Source organism: Sceloporus occidentalis, unplaced genomic scaffold, assembly GCF_023333645.1.
Source record: "Sceloporus occidentalis isolate IW3139 unplaced genomic scaffold, rSceOcc1.0.p SCAF_5, whole genome shotgun sequence".
NCBI classification, from domain to species: domain Eukaryota; kingdom Metazoa; phylum Chordata; class Lepidosauria; order Squamata; family Phrynosomatidae; genus Sceloporus; species Sceloporus occidentalis.
Genome location: NW_028316985.1, coordinates 186,601,893 through 186,614,076, shown reverse-complemented (window position 1 = coordinate 186,614,076; position 12,184 = coordinate 186,601,893).

Below are 12,184 nucleotides of genomic sequence, written 5' to 3'. Positions count from 1 at the left end.
ACAGTGCTATTGATTTATTACTACAGACAGCCCTCCATATCCATGGTTTCTTTACACATGGGTTCAAGCATCTGCAGCTTGAAAATATTGAAAAAAATATTCAATTCCAAGAAGAAAACCTTGATTTTGCCATTTTATATAAGGGTCACCAGTTTTCTAAATCATTACATTTAATGGGAGTTGAGCATCCACTGTATGTTGATTTCACAATCTACCAAACATTACCAACGGGAGTTTTCAACCATCAGCAATCTGGATTCTATCCAAAAATCTAGGAGTCCCCTTTATCTGGAATTCCAAAATCAAAAATATTCCAAATATTAAAGCTTTTTTCATGGGTGGCTGAGATAGTGAGGTTTATCACACAGAGACTTTTAAAGCTTTTTCAGGTCAGTTCCGACATGACTGCGCTTCCAATGATGCGGATTCACGTCAGAATGTGAATGTGTTATCAGGCACAATTCTTTCTATGGGTGCTCCTTCCGTGTTGCTTCCCCAGTGATTCCAAAGTAACCCCTCATTTTGATGAATTCAGAAAAAAGGGAATTCACAGAATTCGCATTCGAGCTCACTTTGATTTCACTTTGAATTGGTCTGGTGTGGAAAACCACTCTGATGTCACCACCCTTGGCCCCCTGCGTCCTGCTCCATCATTCCCCTCCTCCTCCTTCACCCCATCTCGCCCCCTCTGCCGCCCTGCCACCCATCCCATCATCCTCTGCCTTCTCCTCATCCCGATCCTGGCTCCAGTGACTCCCAGCAACCTATCCCATCATCCCCTGACTGCTCCTTCATCCCGATGAAGAATGACAGCTAAGGAAAGGGCAGGGAAGGAGGACAGCGTCCAGAGCCCCACTGAACATGCGCAAGAGTGCCGATTCGAACCATTTGAACCCTGAAAGTATGTTCTGGTGTGGTAATACAATGTGCACTCACTCCGCTTTGCTTGAATCCGCATCACGTGACTTGCTTGGAATCGAACTGACTCCGCTTCCCCCTCGATTCGGAAGGGCAACAGAAAGGCAACCAGTTGTGGTAAAGCATCACGTTTTAATCTTAATTTGCATTGCTAGACAGGAGTCTAGTGTGGATCTGGTGTGAAAAAAATCACGCCAGGGACATAGCCAAGGGGGGGTTCTTGGGGTCCAGACCACCCCTTCCATTAGAAAAATGAATGGTGTGTGCTGCTGTGCTGCCGCGCCCAAGCCCCATTATAATGGTGGCACTTAGTCTGGACCCCCCCCCCCTTCCTAAAATTCTGGCTACGTCCCTGATCACGCTTTGCATTGCTAGAACAGGAGTGACTGCGGATCTGAGCTGCAAACCCCCCCACGTGTGATAAGGTCCAGTAACACTTTTGCTTTCTGGCGGGTCAGTGTACACTGTTGGGAGTTGGGAGCCAGTGTGGAGTAATTGCTTGGCCATTGGGCTAGGACTCTGGAGTCCAGGGTTCAAATCCTCGCTCAGCCATGGAAACCCACTGGGTGGCCATGGGCAGAAAGTCCTATTCTCTCCGCCTCACCCTCCAAACAAATCTTGCCAAGAAAAGAGAATGATACGCATTATGACCTTAGGTTGCCATAACTCAGAAATGACTTGAAGGCATACAACAACAGCAACATCAAACTAGATAGATAGATAGATAGATAGATAGTTGTTATAGTTATAGTTATAGTTATAAATATATAATCATATAATCATAGAGTTGGAAGAGACCACAAGGGCCATCCAGTCCAACCTCCTGACATGCAGGAACTCTCCATCAAAGCATCCTCATTGACAGATGGCCATCCAGCCTCTATTTGAAGACCTCCAAGGAGGGAGACTCCACCACACTTCAAGGGATTGTGTCCCACTGTCGAACAGCCCTTACTGTCAGGAAGTTTCTCCTAATGTTGAGCTGGAATCTCTTTTTCTGGAGCTTGCATCCATTGCTCTGGGTCCTGTTCTCTGGAGCAGCAGAAAACAAGCTTGCTCCCTTCTCAATATGACCTCCCTTCAAATATTTAAACAGGGCTACCATATCACCTCTTAACCTTCTCTTCTCCAGGCTAAACATCCCTAGCTCCCTAAGTCCTTCCTCATAGGGCATGGTGTCAAGACCCTTCACTATTTTTGTTGCCCTCCTTTGGACACACTCTAGTTTCTCAATATCCTTTCTGAGTTGTGGTGCCCAGAACTGGATACAGGATTATTTCAAGTGAGGCCTGACCAAAGCAGAATAGAGTGGCACTATTACTTCCCTTTAGCAGTAGCTAAAAAGGCCAATGCAATTTTAGGCTGCATCAATAGAGCTATAGTGTCTAGATCATAGAATCATAGAATAATAGAGTTGGAAGAGATCGCAAGGGCCATCCAGTCCAACCCCCTGCCATGGATTTCCTGCATGGCAGGGGGTTGGACTGGATGGCCCTTGCGGTCTCTTCCAATTCTATTATTCTATGACCTAGACACTATAGCTCTATTGATGCAGCCTAAAATTGCATTGGCCTTTTTAGCTGCTGTGTCGCACTGTTGACTCATATTCAACTTGTGGTCTACTTGGACTCCTAGATCCCTTTTACATTTAGTTTCATTCAGCCAGGTGTCACCATCCTATTTCATTTTTCCGCCCTAAGTGCATCATACTTATTCTATTTTTTTAATGGCCAATATGAAAATCATCTAGCTTCAGATAGTCTGGACTTCAGACAGTCTGGACCCAAGTGTGCCGCATCTGCTCTCCTACCTTCTCATGGAGAGGAGCAACTCCTGTGATTACTCTTGGAGGTTCTTCAGATGGTCCTGTCACTCACTATGGAGCCTCCAAGGAGACTCCAGCCACTGCTCCCAAGGCTTCCAGTGGGATGTGAGCTCTGATGGAAAGGTTGGTCCCAGGCAGAATCGGCTTCCTCACTGGGTCAGCTTTATTTCCTTCAGTTTTGGGAAGTCCCAGCTGTCCTGTCAGCTGTTCTCCTTCCAAGGCCAATTGCTTCAAATGCTCCACAGTGCTGAGGAGGCTCCTTGAGTGGAGGAAAGGGAGGAGGCAGGAAGAGTCACAACTTCTCAAGATGGACCTTGATGACAAGCCATGAGTCTCTCATGAGCAAGGGAGAAGGTACATAGTGAAAAGGTGACACCAGAGCTCCTAGATTTACACAACGCCACACCAAGACAGGGCTCAGTACTTTGTGCCTTTGTCACACAGAGTTGGGAAGATATGTTGTTCTGTGTTAACTACGGGCATGTTTCTGGCTGTGTTTACATGAAGACCGATAAGATAAGGAGAGCCCAGCTGGGTCGGATTATCGGATTATCTAGCCCAGCATCCTGTTTCCCATCGCAGCCAAGAAGAAGCCATCCCTGGAATCCCTCGAGTAAGATGTGAGCACAATACCACCTTTGTTGATGCGTGCCTCTGAGAGGGTTTTGATTTATGATGACCCAAAGGTGAACCTATCACAAGGTTTTCTTGGCAAGAGTTGTTCAAAGTATTTCACGGCTGGCATGCATAGGTTTTTTGTGAGTTTTTCAGGTTATGAGGCCATGTTCTAGAAGAGTTTATTCTTGACGTTTTGCCAGCAGCTGTTGGCGAAACATCAGGAATAAACTCTTCTAGAACATGGCCTCATAGCCCGAAAAACCTACAAAAAATTATGTTCAGAGAGAGTTTGCCCTTGCCATCTTCTGAGGCTGAGAGAGTGTGACTTGCCCAGGGTCACCCAGTGAGTTTCCATAGTGGAGTGAGGAATTCAACTAATCTCCTCCATCTCCAGGGGAAATCTCTGAGATCCCACAGGAGGAATATCTCTTATTTTCGAATGAAAAGAAAGTGGGGCCCGAACGCATTCATGTGAATTCGCTAGTTCAGCAAATTTACGTGAATTCGAATTGTGTTCGAACTGACTTCCCATTGCCTGAAAACAGCTTGCCATTGCCTGAAATTGCGTGTGGTTGTCTATCACACTGTGGTGGAAATATTCCTTGTTGAAATAAAAAAGCTATAGAAAGATGGAGTCACCTTTGTCAGCCAGAGAGATGGTTTTTGAAATAAAGGCTTGGAGTTTAGAAAAACTAGAGCAAAGGAATAATGAGTGCGTCTTGACCTGGATGGAAGCTGGCACCAGTAAAAAGACATAACATAAACTACTGAGATAAGGACACATAGTTGACATTCAGAAGCAAGGTTAGGAGGAAGGCTACAGGAGGGGGTAAGGAGTGATGATGCAGTTTTAATGTATGCATGTATTTCTGTTCTGATTGTAAGAATTCTGTATGTTTAAATTGTAATTAGCCAATCAGGTTGAAGAAGCTTCTTTGTCTTGAATAATATAAAAAGAGCCATTTTGTCTTGTTCGGGGTCTCAGCTTTTGGAACTTGAATTCCACTGAGTTCATTGTTTTCCTTTGTCGACAATTGGAAATAAACTTATGGATTTTCAATTACTAGGTCCTCTTGCCAATCCTATTGCTCTGCCAATCCTACAAATTTAAGTTTCCTGAAATTTCTGTTACAACACAATAAAGTGAAACCCCATGATTGCGTTCAGACTGACTTCCCACTGCCCAAAATTGCGTGTGGTGGTCTATCACGCAATAACGTTAAACCCCATGATTGCATTTGGATTGCCATTGGATTATACTTCCAATTTCCCTTGTCTGATAAACTCCTGAGAAATCCTTCAAGGATTCAACAGAAGGCTCTTTCGACTCCTGGGGGAAATGAATCAGGTGCCTCTCTTGGGACTTCCTCCTCCATGCCCTTTGCATGTTCATGCCCTTGCATCTGTCTTCCCATTTTGGCACTTTCACATCACGCATGGCCACAACCGCCAGAGGCTGACTCAGCTGGTTTCTCATGCTGACATTGCTGAAATCGACACAGCCAGAATAAAGGGATGGTCAGCTCATATCTCCAGATTGGGGAAAGATGGAGCACTGGCCAGCTGACCAGTTACTTTCTGGCCATAAAGCAAGCTCTACTTCCTCTTGGCAAGAAGGGGAGAAGAATCTGGAGGAAGCCACTGGGTCACGGGAATGGAGAACGACAACCAAATAGGCAGAGCGTGTGCATGGGGGAAACCCCCGAGAGCTCCCTTTCTCTTCTTGGTTCTCCCTTCACTTCTTTGTGTCTGTTCTGTGCAAACTTTTCTCAGTTGATAGCACCATTGGCCCAGCTATGTAAACCCATTGGGTAACCTTGGGCAAGTCCAACTCAGCCTCAGAAGATGGCAATGACAAACCCCCTCTGAAGAAACCTGCCAAGAAAACCCTGGGTAAGGCTCGTCTTAAAGTCGCCACAAGTCAAATGACTTGAAGGCACACAACAACAACCCATACAGTTGACAGTACCAATATCAAAGAGTCAGAGTAGCTTAGTGGTTTGGGTCTTAGACTATGACTCTGAAGACCAGGGTTCAATTCCCACTCGGCCATGAAACCCACTGGGTGAACTTGTGCAAACCACATGCTCTCATCCTCAAGGGAAGGCAATGACAAACCTCCTCTGGACAAACCTAGCCAATAAAACCCCATGATAGGGTTGTCTTATTATCACCATAAGTTGGAAATGACATAAAGCCACACAGCAAGAACAAGCATAGGGCAAAAGGTCTGTTTGCTCCCCATTCTGGCAGCATCCTGTTCAGACGAGGCACCGGTTCTCTTGTGAACAGTCTGGATGACGTCTGACCTGTTCAGCACCAGACCTGGGATATAATACTCTTAATATAAATTTTAAAAACTTATCTTATTCTGGGCTTTCTGGGAAGATCTAGAGCCCTCTGTTTGCACACCAGGGTGGCTTTCTGCATGTGCCTCTCTATTGAGTTGCCCTGTGCATCTACTCCTGTCGCCAGTCACTCATTCTTAGAGCAGAACAAGGTGCCCAGGCATGGAAATTCCTTGTTCTGAACTCAGAAGAGAGTGCAGTGAATAGTTCCTTGGAACAGCTTATTTAAAGGCCTTGTCTAATGTCTGCAAAGGTCTGTACAGTGGCAGCAAATGTACCAGGTGGCTCAGCGGGATGTCCATGCAAACAGCTCCTCCTGCACAGGCCCTTGCAGACATTAGACAATGCCTTTAAATAGGCTATTTCAGGAGCTGAATCTATTGATGAAATAGAGGGTTCAGGATCTGCAGAGGTCAGCCTTAGGATTCACTGCACCACTGATGTGGTCAGCAGTAATAACACCAGTTTCTACTAATGCTATTTTCCCTACATTATTCAGACATGGAGCACTTTGGTGACCAAATGTGCAAGCAAAGGCATGACAAAGTGTCCGTGTGTTTCTATGCACAGCACTCATCCATGCACAACTCCACTTCCATAATCTTGAACTGAATGCAAATGTCCTGTACTGGGCAAAAATGTCCAATCATGGCTTTCATGAAACTTATGTTGCAAAAAAGAAAAACCATCAAAAGAATTTCTGACTAGAGTTTGCACTACAAAACTTTGGCATCAGTTTTGAATGCAAAAGACAACGCTGAATTACCTGGAATTTAAAAGCATGACTTGATCTGTCAGTTACACCATTGCGGTTGTGATACAGAATGTAGGGTATGCTGTATAAAATAGTATAAACCTCTGGCACACCAAATCAACACAGCTCTCCGATATTGGACTGGTACCACAAGAGAGTTCTATATCTCAGAATATTGCAACAATGGCAATTTGATATTCTCCAATAGAAGTTCTAGATTCTCCTTTGCACCTACTTGCTTGCATATATTTTAACATAGTAAGTGACCCAGTGTGGAGTAGTGGTTTGAGTGTTGGCCTAAGACTCTGGAGACCAGGGTTCGATTCCTTGTTTGGCCACGAAATCCAGTGAGTGACCTTGGGAAAGTCACACTCTCTCAGCCTCAGAGGAAGGCAACAGCAAACCTCTTCTGAACAAATCTTGCCAAGAAAACCCCATGATAGGCTCGCCTTTGGGTTGCCATAAGTCGGAAGTGGCTTGAAGGAGCACAACAAGAAATGTATGCAGGGTATGTCTACTCAGGAGCATGAGAGTTAATGGTTAGTTTCAGTTTCCCAAAGTTTTCTTTTGGAGGTAATAAGAAATGAAACCTAAAGTCCTTCCTTATGAGGTTTTGATTATGCTTTGCTCTTAATTGTGATACTGGTTTTCTGACTCTTTTCCTGCTATTTTCTCATCACAGAGATCTATTAAGGAGGGAAAGCACTACAGTTGTCCTTCCTGATTCACGGACTTGGAGTCTGCAGTTTTGATTATTCACGGATGGCAAGCGGGGAGGTACAAAATGGCGCACGCACCCAGAGGGATGCGCCACCATTCAAATCAAAGGGGCTTGGATATGTGCAATTTTCGAATGATTCAGCACCAGAGCAAAACCTTTGAACGACAGCAGAATTCCAGTGACCAGACATCAGATCTTTTGGGGTCAGGGAAGGGTTGAAAAGACTTCAGAAGTGATGTGCTTAGTGCATCAAACTCTGGAATGAACATGTGGAGTAGCACATGCAAGTTTCATGGCTCTAGGCCATTCCCTTCTCGGTTGGGCTGAGAACTTTTCAGCACCACCTGGGAGCTGCAGAGTATCTTTTATAAATGAATAAAACAAGTAAATAAATACATTTTGAGCAGTCTGCCTGAAAGGATGCTCGTGCATCTATGCACAACCCTCTCCTCCCTGAAAAGAGTGTGCATTCCTCTCTGATAAAATGTGGAGGTGCCTGTTCTGCAGAGTATTTCTGGAATTTGGAAAACTCTCCTTATAGTGAAAGAAAGCGGTTCAAAGCAGCCTCCCTTCCAAACTATGAACTCTTGCCCATCTTGCTACCTTTATGAGTAGGTACATATTTTTGCTCCGCTCCCAGTTATCTGTGCAAGAGGAAGGCTGGTACCCTTTGGCATTCCTCTGTCTAAGCTGGCATCTTGTTTGTAGTCCCAACCCAAGCTTGTAATGCAAAGCCAGGTCCAAAGTAATCTCAGGATGACCTTGCAAGAGAGACCAGAAGAATTCAGAAACACGAGAGACCCCAAAAATTCAGAAACCGGTCCAGGCCCCGAAAAGTTACTTTTTAAATTAGAACTCTCCCGGATTCCCCAGAGAAAGGGAGGCCTCTCTGACCTTTGAAAAGTCACTGTTTCTTTGGCGGGGAAGACATGGGAAACTACTGTTTTATATTACAACAGCTGCTAGAGTAATTTATGCTAAAACCAGAAGGACGATTAGGGACCATAAGAGATCTCAGAATGGCTATGGAAGATGTGCGATTACATGGAGAATGACAAATTAACACAACTACTCATAAGTAACACCATACAAAAATTTGAGAAGGAACGGAAGAGATGTCAAATTAATGATTTGAGGTAAAAACCAAGAAATTAGGTATATTATTAGCATGTATCAATATGCCGGCTGAATTCGTTTCTTTAAGAACATATAAAGCTCTTTTTTAGATCATTTGAAGAAGGTGAACTGAAGAAAAATTGTATTGGGTTTAGATAATTTAACATCTCTAGTTAGTTGTACAATTTGTTATTCTCCCTATAATCTATGCATCTTCCATAGCCATTCGGAAATCTCTTTGGTTTATTTTTGTGTTATTTCACTTTGGCAGATGTTTTGTGTGATAAACTTTTTTTTTAATTTAAATCTAGTTTACATCCCATTTCTGTATGGGATTTCGCTAGTGTGATAAGGTCCTTGGTATCAATATTAGCTGGTGGAGGTTGTGGATGTAATGCTTTTGTGGTGTTGTTGTGTCACTGTATTGTCTTTGCAACGCAATGCACTCTGTATTGTGCGTGGTGAATAAAAATAAGGAAGAAAAAGAAAAGTCACAGTTTTGGGGCCAGAATGCTGCAGAATCTCATAGCCATGTCATTAAAAAGTAACTTTTCCAAGCTGAACCTTGGGCTGACTTCATGCAAAGCATGCACTCTAGTGTGAAGAAAAACAGAGCGCAAGCACATGGGCCACTTCAAATGGGCCTCTGCTCATCCATAATTCTTGGAAACACTCAGCTTTGGAGTGACATTTTGGCATATTTTGTGCAAAGGGTTTTGGGGGAAGGTTGGGATTGCAAGAAGAGGGAGAGAGAGAGAAAGAAACTGAGTGTTTTGGAAAGATTGCAATAATAAAAAGAAGAAACCCAGCTGTTCTGAAGTTTATTTTCATTTGATCTGGGGGTGGCGATGGTGGAAATGCCAGTCCTACAGAGCAGATGCCTTGCAGAACAAGGGAGCAAGGCGGGTGGATTGAGAGAGGAAATCCAGCTACAGGCCAAAGGCATTCAAGGGGCTGCAAGGGGCACTTTGCCAAAATAAAGACAAGGAGGAATTCAAGGGAGGGAAACTCTGTCCAAAGGAATTCCAAAGCAAAACATGCAGCTCTCAGGAAACTGCAGAAAACGGCTCTTCTTAGGCTGGTTCCAAAACCAATTAAAGCTGACCTCAGATTCTTCCATCCATATTATGTGGGTTGATTTCACTCCCTTTTTGGTTTCTTGGCTTCCATATAGCCCTCCTCTTCTACTGCTTTTCCCTCCTTATTATTAATTGACTTTAATGTTTATATCCCCTTCTCCGTCCTCTGATCTCTGGGCAGCATGTAATAAAATCTGTCGCACCCTTTGAAACAATAGAAAGCAGTCGAAAATCATTTTGAGAGACTGGAAGCATATGAAGCAACCTGACTGGTTAAAACAAGGCAGCTAAAAGAAATGAAAAGAGTTTAAAACAATTTAAAACAATGTGTTCCTCCTCCTCCTCCTCCTCCTCCCTCTGTCGTCCTCCTCTTTGTCATCCTACTCTCCTCCTCCTCCTCCTCCTACTGCTTCTGCTATCCCTCCTTTCTTCTCCTCTTCTGTTTTTCTTGTCCCTCCTCCTCTTTGTCCTACTTTTAATAGTGTCCCTTTAAAATGGGATGCAAGAAACACTACAAACTAAACCAACTTTCTCATAGAACTGGAAGAGACCCCAAGGCCCTACAGTTTGAAGATACCCCAGAGGCCATCCAATCCAACCCCATTCTGCCCTGTAAAAGAAGAGATGGCTAAGAGGTGATATGATATCCCTGTTTAAGTATTTGAAGGGATGTCATATTGAGGAGGGAGGAAACTTGTTTTCTGCTGCTCCAGAGAATAGAACAACATGTCTTGGTTTAGTCATCTTGGGCTCTAGAGAGCATTCAGGCTTGATTTGCTCTCAGACTCATTTACTGATCCTTTTAATAGGAGAGATAGATCGGATTTAGCACCTTGGATAGCTTCTTTCAAGGGCCTCATTCCCACTGCCTTTTAAACTGGTTCAAACGACCCTGGTTCCCACTTGATCTGAATCGCCGAAGCAATTCCAAGAAGGGGGGGCATGCACCAGACCCATTTAACCTGCATCTTTTTGGCACTGATTTTTTCCACTTCTTTTTCGATAAATCGATTCTGTACAAGTGTGAGCCACATGTGAGTCGGAATCGATTCAAATTTTCCCTTCGGCTGGCTGGAACCACATAATTTTGAATCAATTCATTTGTGAATGGGAATCACAAGTGGATTATTTTGGAGAGAAAAAATGCAATTGGGGCAAATGTAGTGGGAACCACACTCTGCTGTCGAATCAATCCATGGATTTGGATCACACACCGATTTATCTGTCAGTGGGAATGGGGCCAAGATCAGAGTACATCCAGATATGGAAGCCACTGATGAAGTCACTTCCAATGTTTCAGAAATAATTACTGCCTATATTTCTACTCTTTGTGCTGGCCACTGTTGTTGTTGTTAACTGCCTCTGAGTTGATCCCAAGGGCAGTAATAATAGTGCCACTCAATTCCGCTTTGACCAGGCCTCACCTGGACTACAGCATCCAATTCTGGGCACCAAAATTCAAAGGGGATGTTGAGAAGCTGAAGCATGTCCAGAGGAGGACCACCAAAATGGTGAAGGGTCTGGAAACTGTCAGCAAGCCCTATGAGGAGTGGCTTGGGGAGCTGGGGGTGTTCAGCCTGGAGAAGAGAAAGTTCAGAGGTGATATGATAGACCTGTTTAAGTATTAGAAGGAATGTCATGTTGAGGATGGAGCAAGCATGTTTTCTGGTGCTCCAGAGAATAGGACACAGAGCAATAGATGCTACCTAAAGGAAAAGATAATTCACCTAAACATTCAAAGGAACTTCCTGGCAGTAAGAACTGTTCAACAGTGGAAGATGCTGCCTTGGAGAGCGGTGGAGTCTCCTTCTTTGGAGGTCTTTAAACAGAAGCTGAATGGTCATCTGTCCCAAGGAGGGCTTGGATTGTGTCTTCTTGCATGGCAGAAGGCGGTTGGACACAATGGCCCTTGAGGTCTCAGTCCAGTCCTATGATTCTATGGAGTTTATCACACTGGGGCTGATTTTGACATTAAAGCAAGATTAAAGAATATTTAAAGCATCCTGCAAATGAAGCAGAAATGGCGTGTAATTGCAAGTGAATGATTATCACACACATTTGGGCAAATAAAATGATATCGGAAATGCATTGTTGCTGCAATCCCAAAAGTAAAAAGATGCACTTTAATTCTCTTTTGTGACCACTTTAATAGCGGTTTTGTGCGACGTAATTATCATGCATAATTATGTGGTTTTTCTGGGATATTCACAGGATAAACTTCTGATCTCCGTCATGTGATAAACTCCTATGATTCTATGATTCATGGCGACCCTGTGAATGAGACATCTCCAAGAATTCCCATCCTCAATCTCTCTGCCCAGGTCTTGTAGATTCGGGCCCATGATCTCCATGATTGAATCTAGCCATCTGCTGTAAAGTCTTCCTCTTCCTCTACTTCCCTCCACTTTTCCCAGCATTATTGTCTTTACTAGCATGTCATGCTTTCTCATGATGTAGCCAAAATACAACAACCTCAGTTTTGTCATCCTCACTTCCAGGGAGAATTCAAGCTTGATGCGTTCCAGGACCTATTTCTTTTGGTTTTTTGGCCATCTACGGTATCCTCAGCACTCCATCTCAAACAAATGGATTTTCTTGCTATCCACTTTCTTCATATCCAGAGAGAATTTTGAGAGCCCAACTTTATTGCCGGAGCCCCTCCTGGGTCAGGTTTGCATCTTACTCCCCCCATTTCCCCTCCTCCTTGCTTTGCCAAAAACCCAGAACAATTTCTTTTAATGCCCTTTCTGTGTAACAGGGGCCCTGCAGCCTAGCTGGACTCTTGTAATGTGCCTCTTCCTTGCA